The 18566-nt window shown below is 50.3% G+C and overlaps 1 long non-coding RNA gene across 3 annotated transcripts in view; it reads right to left on the bottom strand.

Moving 5' to 3' along the window:
• Positions 1–1096: 1096 nt before the first annotated feature.
• LOC132243443 (uncharacterized) overlaps positions 1097–18566 on the bottom strand; it is a 39006-nt gene continuing 21536 nt past the window's right edge. For all 3 annotated transcript variants that reach the window (XR_009455020.1, XR_009455022.1, XR_009455021.1), the window contains 2 exons: positions 3884–4000; positions 1097–2351 (listed from right to left, as the gene is read on the bottom strand). This is a non-coding gene — a long non-coding RNA (uncharacterized LOC132243443). The remainder of the gene's footprint in view (positions 2352–3883; positions 4001–18566) is intronic.

The following is an 18566-nucleotide window of genomic DNA, read 5'->3' as shown; positions in this document are numbered from 1 at the left end:
TCGATACGAGGGGTTATTTCATGCCTGTGTGTTCTCTCTTGTTCCAGGTTGTCTCGCTCAGACCGCGCTGACTCAGCCACCTTCGGTGTCCGTCTCTCCCGGACAAACTGCTACGCTCACCTGCACGGGCAGTAGCATTGGTAGCTACAGAGCGAGTTGGTACCAACAGAAACCTATGAGTGCCCCCCTGACCATTATGTACAGCAATAATAACAGACCCTCCGGTATCTCGGACCGGTTCTCTGGTTCCAGCTCCGGTAACACGGCCACATTGACCATCACTGGAGTCCAAGCCCAGGACGAGGCTGATTATTATTGCAGTGCTTATACTGGTAGTAGCTCTCCACACAATGACTCAGTGCAATGGGAAAGCGATCTGGAGGTCCCCTACCATGTCATCTCCTGTTGCCAATACCAGATCCAGTATGGCATTCCCCCTAGTGGGATCATATACCTCCTGTGTCAGATGGAGGTCCTGTACACGTTAGAAACCTGCATGAGTGGTGGGACTTTGCTGTCTGCGTCTCCCAGCAGATGTCCGGGTAGTTTAGATCCCCCATGACTACCGCCTCTTTAGCTTTTTTGGTCTCCGAGAGTTGCCTCAGGAGCCCCGCATCTATTTCTTCCCCTTGGTTTCGGGGTCTATAGCAGACCCCTACCACCAAATCCCTTTCTTCATGGGAGGAGCACTGGCCGCAGAGTCCCTCCCTTCTGCTCCTGGCTTTTCTCATCGACAGGAATAAGATGCCAGCAACATCCAGTGAGCTGAGGGCAGATTTACATGAAGGGGCTGATCTCAGCTGTGGGCATTTAAAGAGACTTGAATGGTCCCAGCCAGTGACTGGTTTCATTAAGGAGGCAGAGCTGGTCTGCATTTCCACCATGGCCTTGGCCCCGCTCCTCCTGGTATTCTCTCTTGACTCATCTGCCCTCGGTGTCCATCTCTCCTGGACAAACTGCTACTCTCACCTGCACGGGGAGTAGCATTGGTAGCAACGGAGTGAGTTGGTACCAACAGAAACCTGGGAGTGCCCCCCCGCTCATGATGGACAGAAATAATAACAGACACTCTGGTGTCTCAGACCGTTTCTCTGGTTCCAAGTCTGGTAGCACGGCCACATTGACCATCACTGGAGTCCAAGCCCAGGACGAGGCTGATCATTATTGCATCATGTATACAGGTAGTGGCTTTCCACACAGTGACAATGCAATGGGGAAGTGTGACACAAACCTCTTGTTACAAAGGGAGCGGGTCGCACTGTTCCTTTAGTGATCATTCATGTCAGAAAAAGGACATGTGAGAAATGAGAGTGATTCCAATCAACCCTGAATCATTTCCAGCCACCAGAGGATTTGCCTTCTCAGTTGCTTCGTTGGAGGTCTGGGTACACAGGATGATTTTCCTTAAGATTTTCCTTGAAGCAGTGGGAGAGGGCCTGGAAGAAGGGTGATAGTTGAAAGAAGGAGGATTCACATTCCTGCCTTCAAAACAATTGTGAAAGAAAGCAATGTGATTGACTGTGGACTGGTTCCACATCACTACTGTCACTACTGCTTGTTCAGATGTTGACTTCCTCCTAGTGTGACCATCTTTTGAAAATGCAAAAGTAGGACCCATGCCTCCCCTTGCCCCTGCAACTGTGGGTGGCACGGCCAGAGCGAAGCCAAGTGGAGCCCGTGGGGTGTGAGAGTACATGTGGGCTGCTCCGTGGTATGCTTTGGTCTCCTCTGTGTTGCGCTCCTCCTGGAAGCCTCCGCAGTCCAGTAGGTGAGACATGCCATGGACTGGCCAAGAGACTCAGCAGTGCCACCACCACTGGAACTGCCACGCGGGAACTGCCACGCCAGCAGGAACACATGGCACAACTCCATGCTGCCACCATCCCCTCCGCTGCTGGGCAGAGGGGATAACTTGCCATGGTGGCACAGCTGGCACAAGGCTCTGGTGGTGGTGGGAGTGGTGGTGGTGGCACTGAGCCTGCCTGCTTTGCCCAACCCTCCCATGCCAGGTCCTGCCTGCTGGACTGTGAAGACATCAGGAGAGGGCAGAAGGATGGAGAGCCCACAGTTGGCAGCCTGTATCTGCCCCCCGCGCCATGCACCAATCTGGGGGGCACATGCCTTCCCATGCCCCCCTCCTTGGGACTGCACACACCAGCAGGAGCCAGCTCCTCCCTCCATCCCCCAGACTAGCCAGCTTTGGCTCCATGCCAGCCTTTCCATGACAGGAACCACACAGACAGCAGTGACATGTCCTTGTGCTCAGAAGTGAAGTGTGAAAACCAGCCTCTTCTTTTTTTCATCCTGGTCTTCACCCCTCTGCCTGGAGACCAGGGACCCAGAACCAATATCTAAAAATAAGTAAAAATAAAATAAATTCCCTAAACAGAATTTTATTTCCAAAGGAAATAGTGCCAGATGCCCTATGAGGGACTTTGGACATAATACCAATTTCATGAGGAAGGTGCTTAGATAGTTTTGAGGGATGAGAGGAGTTCACAAGGTATGATTGCTGCTCATTTTACCGGGGAGGAAACCGAGGCTCAGAGACGTATCCTGGGCCCAGTCGCACAGAACATCTCTGGTAGTTTCAAATCAAACCTCTGCCTTCTGCCCCCAAAGTCCTCCCCTCGCACACGGACCTGCCTCCCTCCACAGCCGTTTTAACTGGACTTCCCACCCCCTTCTCTCTTTTCTCATTTCTGATCTGTCCCTTTGACCCTTTTCATAGATTTAATAGATTTCATAGACATTAGGCCTTTTCTTTCCTTGGAGCTGTGGCATTTCTAGATACACCTCAGAAATGTCCCTGTCTTGCCCTGGAGAACTGGGCTTTGGTGATTAAGAGGGCATCAGGGTGTCCTGGGTGGTGGGACAGGAAGCTAAAGAAAAACCCAGCTAGTTATCTTAGTGTCATCTGTGAATTTGAACTATGTGCTATTCGCCCCCTCATCCAAGTCGCTGATGAAGATGTTGAACAGTGCAGGCCAAAGGACCGAGCCCTGGGGGACCCCACTGACCACATCCTTCCAGGTCGACAAAGACTCATCCACCACCACTCTCTCGGTGTGGCCCTCCCGTCAATTAGCAGCCCATCTGACCATGTAGGGATCGACACCACAGTCACCTAATTTTTTAATATGAATGGGGTGAGAGACAGTATCGAAGGCTTTTCTAATGTCCAGAAAGACTACGTCCACTGCGACGCCTGCGTCCAAGGACTTAGTGACCTGGTCATAGAAGGCCACCAGGTTGGTCTGACAGGACCTGCCTCTGATGAATCCATGTTGGTTGCCCCTAAGCATACACTCCCCTGCTGGTCCCTCGCAGATGTGCTCCTGGATAATTTTTTCAAAGAGCTTCCCTAGGACCGAGGTAAGACTAACAGACCCATAGTTTCCTGGGTCCTCCCTCCTCCCTTTTTTGAAAATGGTTACCACATTGGCCCTCTCCCAGTCCTCTGGCACCTCACCAGAGCACCACGAGTGCTCGTAAAGCTGTGCCAGGGGTCCCGCAATAACCTCTGCTAATTTTCTCAGCACTCTGGGATGGAGATCATCAGGACCTGCTGATTTGGAGGCATCCAGTCCCACCAGGAGGTCCCAGACTAGGTCCACTCCAACCCTGGGCCTGGCTGCACTAGTTAACTAGTGGCTATTAACACCTAGGAAACCACAGACTAAGGAGAGGACAGGATCAATACAGAGCCAGGAACTCCCTGAAACTTCACTGTTAAAGGTACAGAAGCCACGGTTTCAACTAATCAATGCCTAAGACCTCTCTTGGGACTGAATACCCCCTTGATCAACTGCCCCCACATCCCTATTCATCACAGCAGTGAATTAATCAAACATCATCAACGGCCTCCCAAGACTTCACGTACCTGTGGACGTGACCTCTAGGACTGACATCTGCCATCCAGCAACCACAAAGGGGGGCGTCCTACGAGTTCAACAATCCCTGGACTGGGTAAGGCCGAAATTTGGGGAGTCACCAAAGTCTGCCAGAGAGGGATAAAAGGCAGTGAAGAATGACCCTCAATGGCATGCTCTTTGACCTGACCAACACCCTGCCTGCCCACCCAGAAGGACCAGCCGGCGACCTGCTCCTGAAGCAACATCGCAGTGAAAGATGCCTCTACTGGTCATCGACAGAAGACTCCAGCACTTAGGGTTAGGTATATCTTGACACCAGTGCTTACTGCTCATACCTAACTACTATGAGTGTGTGTGTGTATGTGTGTGTGTGTTGTGTGTATCTGTGTGTGTGTGTGCGCGCGCATGAATGTGTGTGTGTTTGAGGGGATCAGCCCCAAGATTTATGATCTGAGTTTTGCGTCCATCTAATAACGTAGAATTTGTTGATGACCCTGTGAATTGGTCCTTTGCACCCAACAATACATGCATGAGGGACTTCAGCAGCACATTAGCAATGGGGAGATCTGCATGAAGGGGCCAGTGTCAGGTCTCGAGGTTTGAGAGAGACTCAGAAGTTCCCCTCCAGACCTGGAGAACATCCTTTTCTTCTCAGAGTCCACCAGGGACACACTGCCTCACCTCTCTAAGTGCTGGTCCAATCCCTAATTGTTTGGACAGTTTGGTCATCAGGAGGGCCTGGACTAAGATCACTTAAGGCATGAGGGCAGCCCCTGAGGAGTGATTTGCCAGGTCCCACTATCCCATCTGAGCAGCCTCTGGTGGCTTTGCTGCATTTAAGCAAAGGCTGGAGAGGAACCTCAATGCTGGGAACCAGCATCTGAACATCCTTGGTGACTCCTGAATTACAGCTGGCACAGAGACATGGTTGACATTTCCCTTTCCCATGAGTGTCTGTCGCATGGTGTTGTGGTTGTTCAGCCACCCTGCAGACGAGAGGCCAGCACCAGGCCCAGGTGGAATCCACTGAAGCACGTAACAATGCCCTGGGGACGTTAATGGAAACTGCAGAGAGGAAAACGGTGAGGGGAGGCAAGATCAAATTAAGGAAACAGGGGATAATGTTCATTATTAGACATGATGGTGCTCATCAGGGCAAGACCTGGTGGCAGTTGTAACGGTTGGCAGCATGAGGAGCTCTGTACTCAGTATTTCTCAAGGCAGAGACACAGCTCGTTGGCTCTTGTAATAAAAGTTGAAGCTTAGATGTTGCTGGGAGAAGCTTTATGCTCAGATATTTTAGTCCTATTTTACATGAGGAAATCTCTGTCTGTCCTCAGGAGGTTTTGCCCCAAATATACCATCACTACCCTTGTCATCATTATCCTCCTCTCCAGTATCCCTCAGGTTGCTCCCCGTTCCTGTTCTCTCCCCAGGGTCACTACTGCTGGAACATCAGGTTGGGCACAGGAATAAAGCAAGTGTAGTGAGATGTGGGTCCTCTCAAGCCCCATGGGGCACATCCTGCAACAGCTTTCACTCCCCGGAAATTCCCAGATGGATCCTCTCTAAGGACATCCACTCACATCCTGCTACTTGGATGAGGAGCAATTAGGAGCAGGGACTGTCTGTCTGGCATGTGTCTACACAGCACCAGGCATCGAGTGGTTGTATCCATGCCTGGGGTCCCTGAGTCCCATGGGCATTATAAATAATACTCATAATGGTTCATGCTAGGGTCATGTGACCTTCCCTCCCTGGGTGGAGCCCACCCTTTAATGGGACAGGAGGTGACTTTTATGCATCTGAGATTATCTTGCCATCAGGTGGTGTAAATTGGAGCCTCATAACAAGTGGTTAAAATCACTTTAAAGTGTTAACATGAGAACAATTCAGCAGCTAAGAGCTCCAGAAGCCACACACAATTACAGTGGAACAAGGCCCTATCACTGATTAACATTTGAGCAGTTCAAAGTGTATTGTGTAAAAATTCCCAAAGGTTCCCCAGTGCAGTACCAATGCTGATGAGATACTTTTAATCAAATGGTGTAAAGAAGGTTTTATGGCTGTAGCGGCTCTAGAGGATTCAGTGACCCAGAACATGTCCTTTGCTCTAGGGTGATTAGGAATTACAGTTAGCATTAGGGGCTATAGGCTCTACTGGCGGGATAGAGAAGGAAGGAAGGGAGGGGGTGTGGTGCTCTATGTCAAAGAGCAATACACATCTTCTGCCAGTGAAATGGGGTCAGAGGAGGGGCAAGCTGAAGTGCTCTGGGTCAAGATACAAGGGGGTTGTGGAGAGAGGGATTTAACGGTGGGGTCTACTACAGACTCCCCAACCAAGGGAGGAGCTGGACCGGGAATTTTCGGGCCAGCTTGCAGAAGCACTTAAGGCAAGGGATATAGTTGTCATGGGTGATCTAAATTACACGGACATCTGCTGGGAGGAGCAGTCAGCCATGTCGGACCGTTCCAGAAGGTTCCTGTCCGAGATACAGGACCTCCACTTCACCCAGGAGGTGCACAGTCCCACCAGAGGAAATGCCCTGTTGGACCTGGTCCTGGTCACAGGCGATGATCTGGTAAGGGGGCTCCAGGTCCTTGACCACCTGGGTGATAGCGCTCATCGGTTGTTGGAATTCACCATCCAACACAGGGTGTCAAGGGCCTGCAGCAAGGCGGTAGCCCTAGACTTCAAGAGGGCCAACTTCAACGAGTTGAGGAGATTGGTGGGAGAGGCGCTGGGGTTCTGGAGGTCAGGGGAACTCAGTGCCCAAGATGAGTGGTCGTTTGTTAAGGAGGCGATACTCAGGGCCCAAGGGGTGACGATCCCAACAAGAAGCAAAGTGGGCAGGAGTGCCCGAAAGCCTCCCTGGCTCACCAAGGAAGTCCAGGAATGCCTGGTTGCCAAAAAGGCAGCGTACACCCAGTGGAAAGCGGGGGCTATCTCCAAAGAAGAGAATACCTCCACTGCTCGGGCCTGTAGGGAGCAGTTAGGAAAGCTAAGGTGAACATAGAGTTAGGACTAGCGTTCAAGATCAAAGATAATAAAAAGTCCTTTTTCAAATATATAGGGAGGATGAAGAAGGCACCGGGAAATGTGGGGCTCCTGCAAGATGCGCTGGGCAATCTGGTGGTCGTGCCAGAGGAGAAGGTAGACATCTTTAACAAATTCTTCACCTCCGTTTTCTTGTGCAGGGACCGGGACTCCTCCACCATGTTTCAAGACGGACTCGAGGGGAACGCCTCGAGGAGGACCGTGTTAGAGTGCTTCTGGAGGGGCAGGATGTGTTCAAGTAAACAGGTCCAGATGCTCTCCACCCCAGGGTGTTGAGGGAGCTAGCAGGGGTTATTGCTGGGCCCTTAGCACAGCTTTACGAGTGCTCGGGGTGCTCAGGCCAGGTGCCAGATGATTGGAAGATAGCCAATGTGGTCCCCACCTTTAAGAAAGGGAGGAGGGAGGACTCGGGCAGCTATAGGCCTGTCAGTCTTACCTCAATCCTGGGGAATCTCTTTGAGAAGATCATCAAGGAGCACATCTGTGATGGGCCAGCATCGGGGATGATGCTGAGGGGCAACCAGCACGGTTTCATTAGGGGCAGGTCATGTCAGACCAACCTGACTGCCTTTTACAATCAGGTCACAAAAGCATTGGATGCAGGTGTCGCCATGGCTGTAGTCTTTCTGGACTTCAGCAAGGCCTTTGACACTGTCTCCTACCCCATCCTCATTAAAAACTAGGTGACTGTTGCATTGATGCCTACATGGTCAGATGGATTGCTAATTGGCTGAAGGGTCATACTCAGAGGGTGGTGGTGGACGGGTCATATTCGACCTGGGGGGAAGTGGGCAGCGGAGTCCCCCAGGACTCGGTACTTGGGCCCGTGCTATTCAATTTCTTTATCAGCCATTTGGATGATGGGGTGAAAAGCAACTTGTTCAAATTTGCTGATGATACTAAAATTTGGGCTGAGGTGGGCACATTAGTAGGGAGGGAAAGACTTAAGCAAAACCTGGATAGTTTGCAGGGGTGGGCTAACAAAAACAGGATGTGTTTCAACACAAACAAGTGCAGGGTGCTTCACTTGGGCAGTAGTAACCAGCAGCACACTTATAAGATGGGAAACTCCCTGCTTGAGAGCATGGAGGCAGAACGGGACCTTGGAGTCCTCATTGACTCCAAGATGAACATGGGCCGACAATGCGAGGTCATGATCGGCAGGGCGAACTGGACCCTATCGTGCATCCTCAAGTGCATCTCAGGTAGGGCCAAGGAGGTGATCCTCCCCATCTACGCGACACTGGTCAGGCCACAGCTGGAGTACTGTGTCCAGTTCTGGGCACCCCACTTCAAGAGGGATGTGGACAGCATTGAGAGGGTCCAGAGGAGCGCCACCCGCATGATCCAGGGACAGCAGGGCAGACCCTACAATGAGAGGCTACAGGACCTGAACCTGTTCAGCCTTCACAAGAGAAGGCTGAGGGGGGACCTAGTGAGCGTCTATAAACTAACTAGGGGGGACCAGAAGGGTTTGGGGGAGACCTTGTTTCCCCTAGCGCCCCCCGGGATAACAAGGAATAATGGCCGAAGTTGTTGGAGAGTAGGTTTAGATTAGACATCCGTAGGAACTACTTCACAGTCAGGGCGGCTAGGATCTGGAACCAACTTCCAAGGGAAGTGGTGCTGGCTTCTACCCTGCGGGTCTTTAAGAAGCTGCTTGAGGCCTACCTGGCTGGGGTCACTTGAGCCCAGGTTCCCTCCTGCCCAGGCAGGGGGTCGGACGTGAAGATCAACAAGGTCCCTTCCCACCCTGCTTCTATGATTCTGTGATTATATGAAATATTAGAAAGTGCACAGCCTGAATCCAGTGATCACCGACAGCATCTGAAGAACACTGTGACATCAGTAAAATTACCTTCAGTTTTACACCATAGTACAGAGGGAACAAGGAGTTTCAGAGTTCCCCATCAGAGGGCGTCAGATCGGTGAATGTGGTACATTTCTAGGAGCCCGTGTGAGGGGAGCAGATTTGCATGAAGGGGCTGTTCTCAGCTCTGTTGCTTTTGAGGAGTCAAATTGTCTCAGCCAGAAACCTGTAAGCCAAGCTGGTCTGGATTCCCACCATGGCCAGGGTCCCATTCTTTCTTGCAGAGCTCACATACTGCTCTGGTATTATAATGCATTTGGTTTCTCACCTGGCTACCTAGAGATCTGGGTAACTGAAGTTAAAGTTAAACCAAGTCTTTCTATAAACTTAGGTTGTTCTTCTCTTCTAGGTTCCCTGGCCCAGGACGTGATGACGCAGTCACTGTCGGTGTCCGTCTCTCCAGGACAAACTGCTAAACTGACCTGCACAGGAAGAAATGTGGGTAGCTACAGTGTGAGTTGGGACCAACAGAAACCAGGCAGCATTCCCGTCCTGTTTTTATACAACAATAGCATCTGAGCCTCAGGCATCTCTGACCAACTTCTGGCTCCAAATCTGGGAACATGGCAACATTAACCATCACTGGAGTCCAAGCACAGGACAAGGCTGACTATTACTGCCAGGAATGGCATAGAGACAGCAGAGATTGACACAGTGCCACAGGGCAATGGGGAAGTGAGTCACAAACATGTGCAACCAAACAGAGCTGGTTGGCTGTTTTCCAAGTCAGAGCTCTTGTCAGAAATGGGGGAAGGGGAACAAGTGCGACTGATTCAATGAACCACAAAACCTTCCCGGTCACCTGAGGAGACAGATCCTCAGTCACCCCGGAGAGGTCCGGGCATGCAGGTAGACTTCTACTAGGGACTCTGCAAGGGAAGTTGTGTGCAGGGAAGAGTGATCGTAGAAACTCAGACCAATCCCCTTCAGGCTTTTACAACAGGGGAAGAAATAATTGGGACTTCAATGTGGCTTCCCTCTCAGCTACCATCATCCCCTTTAGCATATTAATATATTGCAAGTCTACAAAATGCCTGCCAGAAGCAGTGCAGAGGCATTTCCATGTGGGGAATATCACAGCGAAAAGTGACGCCCATGGACAGATGTAGGCTTTTGGAAAGGGAGCGGGGTGCAGATGGTGTGGTCCCTGATTCCATGTAAGACAGCACAGTTTTCTCCTGGTAAGACTGAACTAGAATCTTTACTAGGGGTCTAGAGCTATATTGCTCAGGTTAATGTCTGTTTTTGCTACCATCCAACTTTATTACAATGAGGGAAAAGCAGTCTGTAGGGCTGTGAGATATGAGCTGCAGTACCAGGAGCAGCTAACAGCAGAATTGCAGAAGAAAGGAGGAGTGGAAGATCCAGGCCATTAAAAAGAGAGAGGGTCATTAACACGTGTCACCCGGGAGTCTGTATCCCAGCTGGGCCCTTAGGAGAGAGGATAAGCCCTACCCTAAGAGAGCAATCCAGGTGTTTTCTCCCATTGGATCTAACTACCCCCAGGTGCACGGCAGTGGGAACACCTTCCCTGCCCACTGCATTTCAGAGAGGAGAAAAAGATATTCTTGTGCTAATGGAGGCTAAGGAGCTTCACTGCTTGGCAGGCAATGTCCTGTGTAACTATGCAGTGGAGAGGCTGCAACCACCTCTTCTGCCACATGGTGACAAAGAAAAAGGCAATGGAAAAGTTTCTCTGGTCCTGACGGTCACAAAAAGCCATCTCAGTATCTTCCCATCCTCTTCTATCAGGTTTCTATTTGCCATTGTCTCCTTTCGTGTCTGTCAATCTGGTTGTCCCAGGTTATGGCTACTACAGGACTTCAAGCAGGTACAGGGGGAGCGAAATTAGTCTCTTTTGATTTAGCCCTAACCTCATGGCAGAGGGACAGTGATTCAAGAGATGTCAATCTCTTAGTTGTCCAATGATGCTTTTTAAATTGATTGGGTAACACTCAAAAACATCTGGTCTTCACAGGCCCCAAAGGTGAGGTCATTTGAAAGCACTGGGCATCAGCCAAGGGGGCTGTTTCTGGTGCAAACTTAGTGATGAGGTCACACAAAGTTATAAAAGAGCCCTTCTTCCTGGAAGAACTGCCTGCCTCCAGAGGAAAGCTCAGTCAGACTCTGGATGACACTTGTAATTTACCTGAACCTTAACTAGAAATATAGTTTGCTGTAAAGAAGATGCGTGTTCAAAGACTACACAGCTACACTGTTTGCTGTCAGGTTACTGTGTGATACCTCTCTATCCTGCACCCTTCCCCAAGTCTCCTCTCTGCAACCAATAGAGTTCTCCACTGTACCAAGTGTGGTGGGCTCACTGGGAGAGGGTTTGGGCATGCCTTTTGTATTGCCTTGGCTTGGATGACCAAGGGAGGCTACTTTTTGTGGTTCAGGCTAAAGGAAGCAACCCAAGTTCTAGCAATGGGTCAAGCACACTCATGGCCTGTGTACCCTAGGGGGCATAAGGCCTGGAAACAGTCCCGAACCCTGGGTGCTGGGAGCGGTGACCCCAGGATAGTGGGTGTGCTCCAGGAAGGGGGGCGGCCAGATGTGAGGTGCCCCTGGGGAGGCACTCGGAGCTTGGTAGGAGGTCGGACGCAGTGAGTTGGGTTCCTCAGTGGAGAAACACCCCCGACAGGGCAGCCACACTGACTCTGGCAGTATCCAGTCTTTCCACATCATTTTTCTGGGGTTTGGTGTCACATCAGTTCTTAAAATCAGCAGCTAAGGGGGAGTCTGATCCTTCGGGCTTCCCACAGTCTTATCTGGTCCCCCAGTGATTCCCACTTTGGAGCCGTTAGTTGGTCCGGCTTTGTCCAGAGGTTGCAGAGCTGGACCAGAGGGTGTCAAACCCCTCTCCAATCTGCAGGGACATGTACAGTGGGATGGGTAGTAGACTGGGCTACATTGTGAGTAGAAACACCAGGGGGCAATCTGTACCCATAAATTGTCAAAAAAAGGAGGCATCTGTTCCTGTTACAGTGACCATGGAGGACACAAGCTGCACAGAGCCAGGAGTGCATCTGGGTGGATTGTGAATGATTCCACATTTCCAGCAGAAATGAAAAGCAGTTTCAAAGGCCTTTTCATGCAAAGGACACGCAGACCGAGCTGTGACAGCCCCTTGCGGGGCAGGAATGCCTGCTCACAAAATCTGGGAATGGGACAACACCCTTGTCCCTAAGATAAGTGAATGTAAAAGAAAAAAAAATAGCACAATGAGCAGAGAAATGAAACTCTTCTACCACATGACATATATCCACACCAAATTATAATCTTAAAAAGGGAAAAATGCCACAGTCTTCTCTTGGGACTCTGTTATTGTGTTAATTTTAGAAAACAGGTCATATTTCCAGCTTCTCTCTCTTCTTTCAATCCAAGCTCTGTCCATATTCCTGGTTTCTCCCCATTCCACCGTTTCTCTGTTGGAGATCAGGGATGAGAACAGAGGGTTGTCAATATGGGAAAATATACGCGCTGTTAGGCATCGATCAGTTTAAGGATTTTAAGATACTCACATAAGGTGCAAATACTTCCAAGATTGATTCAACTCACAGATCTCTCAGTCACACTTCCTTGAGATGCCTTGAATCATGTTTCTAGATGCTGATAGGGGCTGAATACCAGAGGTGTCAAAGTGAGCTCAGAGTGATGCCTCGCGTTTTGAAGTCCAGTGGACCTTCTTTGAGGTGAGACCCACTGTCCACCTCTAGTCCACAGTCCCAAGGACAGTCACCTCTCAGGTAACACGTCCTTGTTCAGCAGAGATCGTTACCCCAGTCTCTAATCTCCCATGTAGTTCGACATGGAAGTTTCTGACCAGAAACAATGGACGAGGCCTGTGAAATGGTTCTGGGTGAGGAAATGGGCAGCAGAGTATGCTTGCCTCTGCATTTTCTTTTGTTATCTCCTTGTAAAAAACAAAACAAACAGGGCAGTTTCCCCAGGTCCTCTGTCCTCACTTGAGTGACCACAATATGGGCCGACACCAGTGCACATGGGAGGAGCACGGGCCGCAGAGTCCCTCCCTTCTCCTCCGGGGTTTTCTCATCGGCAGGAATAAGGTGCCAGCAGCAGCCAGTGAGCAGAGGGCAGATTTACATGAAGGGGCCGATCTCAGCTGTGGGCATTTAAAGAGACTTGAATGGTCCCAGCCAGCGACTGGTTTCCTTGAGCAGGCAGAGCTGGTCTGGATTTCCACCATGGCCTTGGCCCCGCTCCTCCTCGTATTGCTCATGTGCTGCTCAGGTGCTGAAATGGGGGTTTTGTCCCCTGGCTGCCTGCAGATCTCGATACGAGGGGTTATTTCATGCCTGTGTGTTCTCTCTTGTTCCAGGTTGTCTTGCTCAGACCACGCTGACTCAGCCGCCTTCGGTGTCCGTCTCTCCCGGACAAACTGCTACGATCACCTGCACGGGCAGTAGCATTGGTAGCTACGGAGCGAATTGGTACCAACAGAAACCTGGGAGTGCCCCCCTGCTCATTATGAAATATGATAATAACAGACCCTCCGGTGTCTCGGACCGGTTCTCTGGTTCCAAGTCCGGTAACACGGCCACACTGACCATCACTGGAGTCCAAGTCCAGGACGAGGCTGATTACTATTGCGGTGGTTATGCTGGCAGTAGCACTCCACACAATGTCACAGTGCAATGGGGAAGTGCGACACAAACCTCTTCTTACAAAGGAAGCAAGTTGCACTGTTCCTTTAGTGATCGTTCCTGTCAGAACGGGGACATGTGAGAAATGAGAGTGATTCCTATCAATCCTGAATCCTTTCCAGCCACTGGAGGGTATGTCTTCTCACTCACTTCCTTGGAGGTCTGGGTACACAGGATGATTGTCCCAGAACCTTTGCAGGGACAGTGGGGGCTGGGAGAAGGGTGATAGTTGAGAGAAGGAGGATTCACCATCCTGCCTTCAAAACAATTGTGAAAGGAAGCAATGTGATCGACGGCGGCGTGGTTCTGTGTCACTACGGTCACTACTGCTTGTTCAGATGTTGGCCGTCTCCTATTGTGACCATCTTTTGAAAATGCAAGCATGAGACACCTGTTCACCCAACCCCAAGCCCTCCACCCCATTCGCACCACCCTGCAGATGGCACAACCAGAACAGAGATGGGCAGAGCCCATGGGGGTCGGGGTGCGGGAGGAGTGGAGCCGTCGTCTCTGGGGTTTAGTCTCCCCGCCCTGCTGCCCTTTCCCTTAGGGCCTCCACGGCCCAGTGAACAAGACCCAGTGGGGCACCTCAGACAAACTCGATGTTGCTGCTATCACCATTAAACCTGTGATAGCTGTGCTACTATGGGAAGTCTACCCTTGTCTGCCCAACAGCAGAGGGGGGCACAACTCAGCACTGTCGCTACCCCCGCTACAGCCAATCAGGCAGGGGCCTCCTTGCTATGGAGACACGGCTATCACAGGGCTCCTTGTGGCAGTGGCACTGAACCTCCCTGCCCTGCCCCACCCCCCCATGCTGAGACCTGCCCGTTGGGCCGTGCGGGTCCCAAGGAAGGGCAGCAGGGTGGGAAGCCCCAAACCCACAGCTGACAGCCCACATCTGGGGGGCACATGCACCGCCATTTACCAATCTCTGGGAGTGCACACACCAGTGGAAAGCAAGCCCGCTCCCTTTTGGAAACTGGCTTATAGGTTTTATATGCACACACAACAATAATAGTTATAGCAGCAAGGGTTACTTGAATGTTAAAAGACCGGGTCTCATAAACAGGTATACCAGGCTTCAGAAAGAAACAGGGTGCCTAACCCAGCAAGATAAACAGCATGGCCACACATCTTGGGGAACTGAAAACATCCACACTTTATTTTCATAATGGAGATAGATATAGGCCTGGCCCCCAGTAATCCTGTGAGGCTGCTGGTGTTGGACACTCAAGCAAAGACCCTCAAGGTTGCATTAACGTACTGGCCGGATGGACTGCTCACCTTGTGTATATGCTGGGACTGGGAAATTTGGGTAATTTATGTTGTACTTGCTTTGCCTGCATGGCTTTTATTTCCGGTCACTGTGAATTAATAAAGTTACCTATTATCAAGTGGCAGGGGTTGTGGCCGATTTGAAGCTTGTGCTCACCCAGAGCAAAGGTAGTGGGGTTGGGTTGTGAATCCAATGCCAACAATACAAAGCAATGGGGAAGAGAGGCCCAAACCTGCTGTTATGAAGTGAATGAGTCACACTGTCTCTTTAGTGAGGACTACTGTCAGAAATGGGGGACATGTGAGAATTAAGATCCTGGGGATTTGTGGAGTTGCTTTCTCATTGATCTCAGGGAGGTCTGGATAAGCAGGAAGATGTCTATGAGAGATTTTTGGAGGAGAAGAGCTGGTCCAACACTGTGCAGAGGGTTCAAAGATTTCAGCTGGACCCAAGGGGTCAGGCAGCTCCAGGAAAAGGAGGTTCCCCCTGGTGTGTTTTTCAGTTCATCATCAACATCCTGAAGTTCATCCTTTTTTCATCCTCCCCCACCAGCCTGCAGAAGACCCCTCTCCATTCAGAAAGAACATGCATGATAAAAAGGATGGTAAAATATGTTACCATTAGCAGAGAGAGAGAATTTGCAATGTTAGTCTGAAGTCAGGCAGAAGGCAAGGCAAAGTTGCACCTTACCGACTAACTATGTCTAAGATGCATTAGCTTTTTTAAGAACAGCTCGCTTGGTCAGGTACTATAGAAGGACTATTCTGTTACTGCTCTAAATGCTCTAAACGAGGGTTTGGGAGGGCAGGGCCAGGTCCCAGGAACATAAAAGCTCCACAGTACAGCACCGGTGTTCATTCCAGCATGTGGTTTATCGTCCAAACCTGTCGTCAGTCTACAACTGTTGTTCTCAACCTTTTTAGACACCAAGCATCTCTCAGAGAAAGCCAATGTTTAGTCTTCTTGAGAAACTGCAGCCGTCAAAGGCAGTGGGTCTCTTCTTTCGTGAGAGCACACATTGCTTCAGGGAAATCACATGAAATGCAATTGTAGTCCCCCAAAACACATTTTGTGAAGTTCTGCAGCACAAGCGCCTTCTCCACTGTCTCCGGGACATCTGCCTACACAGAAGGGCTCCTATTGAGCATTTAGGACATGGGAAGGGAAGGTGGAAGGGCAACATTTGACAATAGGGTGAACTCACCATCAGTGTTTTCAAGCTTGGGAGGAAAAACTGTAGCTTCCCTACTGCCTGGATCTGCATTAGTGCCACCAATCATGGCTTGCTCAGATATCCACTGTCTCCACATCACCCGGGGGAACTTGCATGAATACCTCTGCACACCATGGAGAAGCCAGCACCATGACGTTCCCTTATACCCAGCCAACCGAGCTGAAACCATGAAAACACCCACCTGAAACAAGTCCTCTTGGAGACACAGAGAGCAGATGGCTGCAATCTAAATAAGTAGTAGCATATCTCTCACAAGGGGAGTATTTACACCTGAAAGGGGGGAAAGTAGCACAGATGTCCCTAAGACTTTGGAATTTCATCTATTCATCTGCCTGATGGTGGCCAGAGCACTCCTTGAACTCACACATAGGACTCCAAGGCCGAGTACAATGGGAGAATGATGTCCTGGGATTCGCTTGAGAAGCATCTATGGATGCAAGACGGCATTTTGCTCACGTTACTAGCCGCAGCATCACTGAAGGCTCATGTTCATCTTATGGTCTATCATGACCCCTAAGTCCTTTTTGTCCACTGTGCTAACCAGCATAACACTGCTGAGCCTATAAGCATACTTCAGGTCTTTCTTCCCAAGGTGGAAAATCTTGTATTTTTCTGTGTCAAAGTCAGTCTGGATCACCCTCCTGTCCTCAGATGTGGACGCTTTACCTAAGAGTTTTTTATCATCGGCAAACTTGGCCAGTCCGCTTCTGTTACCAATGTCCACATCATTAATGAAGATGTTGAATAGTGTAGGCCAAAGGACAGTGCCGTGGGGGACCTCACTGTTCACAGTGCACCATAGATTCATAGATTCTTAGATGTTATGGTCAGAAGGGACCTCAATAGATCATCAAGTCTGACTCCCTCCATAGGCAGGAAAGAGTGCTGGGTCTAGGTGACCCCAGCTAGATGCACATCCAACCTCCTCTTGAAGACCTTCAGGGTACGGGAGAGCACCACCTCCCTTGGGAGCCCATTCCAGACCTGGGCCACTCTAACTGTGAAGAAGTTCTTCCTAATGTCCAGTCTAAATGTGCTCTGTGCTAGCTTGTGGCCATTATTTCTTTTAACCCCCGGGGGCTCCTTGGTGAATAAAACCTCACCAAATCCCTTCTGTGCCCCCGTGATGAACTTAATGTCAGTGGTTGGTGGAAGTCAATGAACGATGATGATTGACTTCCATCAACCACCATCCTCTGGGTCCTACCACAGAGCCAATTTCCCAGCCAGTGGATTGTGGTGTGGCTGAGTCTTTCTATCCACACAATTTTTCTTTCTATTCCAGACTCACTTGCCCAGTACGTGATGACTCAGTCTCCTTCACTGTCCATCTCTCCAAGGGAAACTGCTAAACTCACCTGCACAGGAAGAAATATTGGTAGCAACTATCTGCAGTGGTATCAACAGAAACCTGGCAGTGTGCCTGTGCTGATTATATATAGTAAGAACAAGAGTCCCTGCAGCACTCCTGACCGAATCTCTGTCTCCACATCAAGGAGCACAGCCACCTTGACCATCACTGGAGCCCAAGCACAGGACAAGGCTGACTATTACTGCCAGGCTTGTGATGATGAACGCAGCTCTCCTGACAGTGACACAGAGCAATGGAGATGCTGCAATGGCATTGTTCCCAAGCTTCTTTGGAGCCATCCATGGACAGGTCCGTGTCCATGAAGGGTTGGAGAATTGCAGCCGTGGGGCTAATACCAGAATGTGCCTCAAGACATTCAACTCTATTTCTCTTCTGCCTTTCGTGCCCCCTCTGTTCCCTTGTGGAGAAGATGCCTTAGGTGCCCTTTGCAAGTGGAATATATTAGATCTGAACTTAGAATCTTTGGATGCACTTTTCCCTTCAGGTCCCGGCATGTTCAGTCTTGTCCGAAGGGGGAGCAGATGCAGCCCTGGGTTCAACCCACAGGTTGTATTTGAGATATGAGACCCTCATTTGACTGTCTGTGCTGATGTTAGGAGGAGGGGAAAGGAGGATCCTTTAGGATCAGTGAAGCTGCCTGAGCTTTAAGGTAGGAGCAGGATTGGACCCAGACTCCTCTACCTGTGTCTACATTCTTCCCACATGGCTAATAAATCACAAGCTGATAAAAAGGCGTATTTAAATGGGGTGGTCTCACCTCTGCTAACCACACATGCGGCTTCATACAACCACCTCTGGTATTAATGAAACATCATCTAATTGATCTGTAGGCCCCAGAAAATCCACCCTTCCTTGCAATAATTTCCCCCAGGGTTTGTGTGCTCCAAGGAATGGAAACCCACACACGCTGTGCGGGACCCCTGCGGGGTGGTGTAGTGTTCCAGAATTTCCCCATTCTCTACTAGCCCTGGTCTAGTCTTGCTCTGAATTGTCCTAACACTCATGACCAAAGGGTGGTAACCTGGTTGTCCTTCTTCAGTGAGTGCATGGGGTCGTGTCTGCCCTAACAGAGAAGAAATGCAGAGCGTTCAGACAACCCTGGAAAAGCATCGGGCTGTGTGAGTAGACAAGGGCCAAACAGCTGCAGACAGTGGAGCTACAGCAGTTGCAGCATAAATTCAATGGCTGTGTCTGCACATGGTGTGGACGTA

Source organism: Alligator mississippiensis, chromosome 10 (assembly GCF_030867095.1).
Source record: "Alligator mississippiensis isolate rAllMis1 chromosome 10, rAllMis1, whole genome shotgun sequence".
Classification (NCBI taxonomy): domain Eukaryota; kingdom Metazoa; phylum Chordata; order Crocodylia; family Alligatoridae; genus Alligator; species Alligator mississippiensis.
The sequence above is the reverse complement of the archived record's forward strand: the minus strand, read 5'-3'. Positions and strand labels throughout refer to the sequence as shown.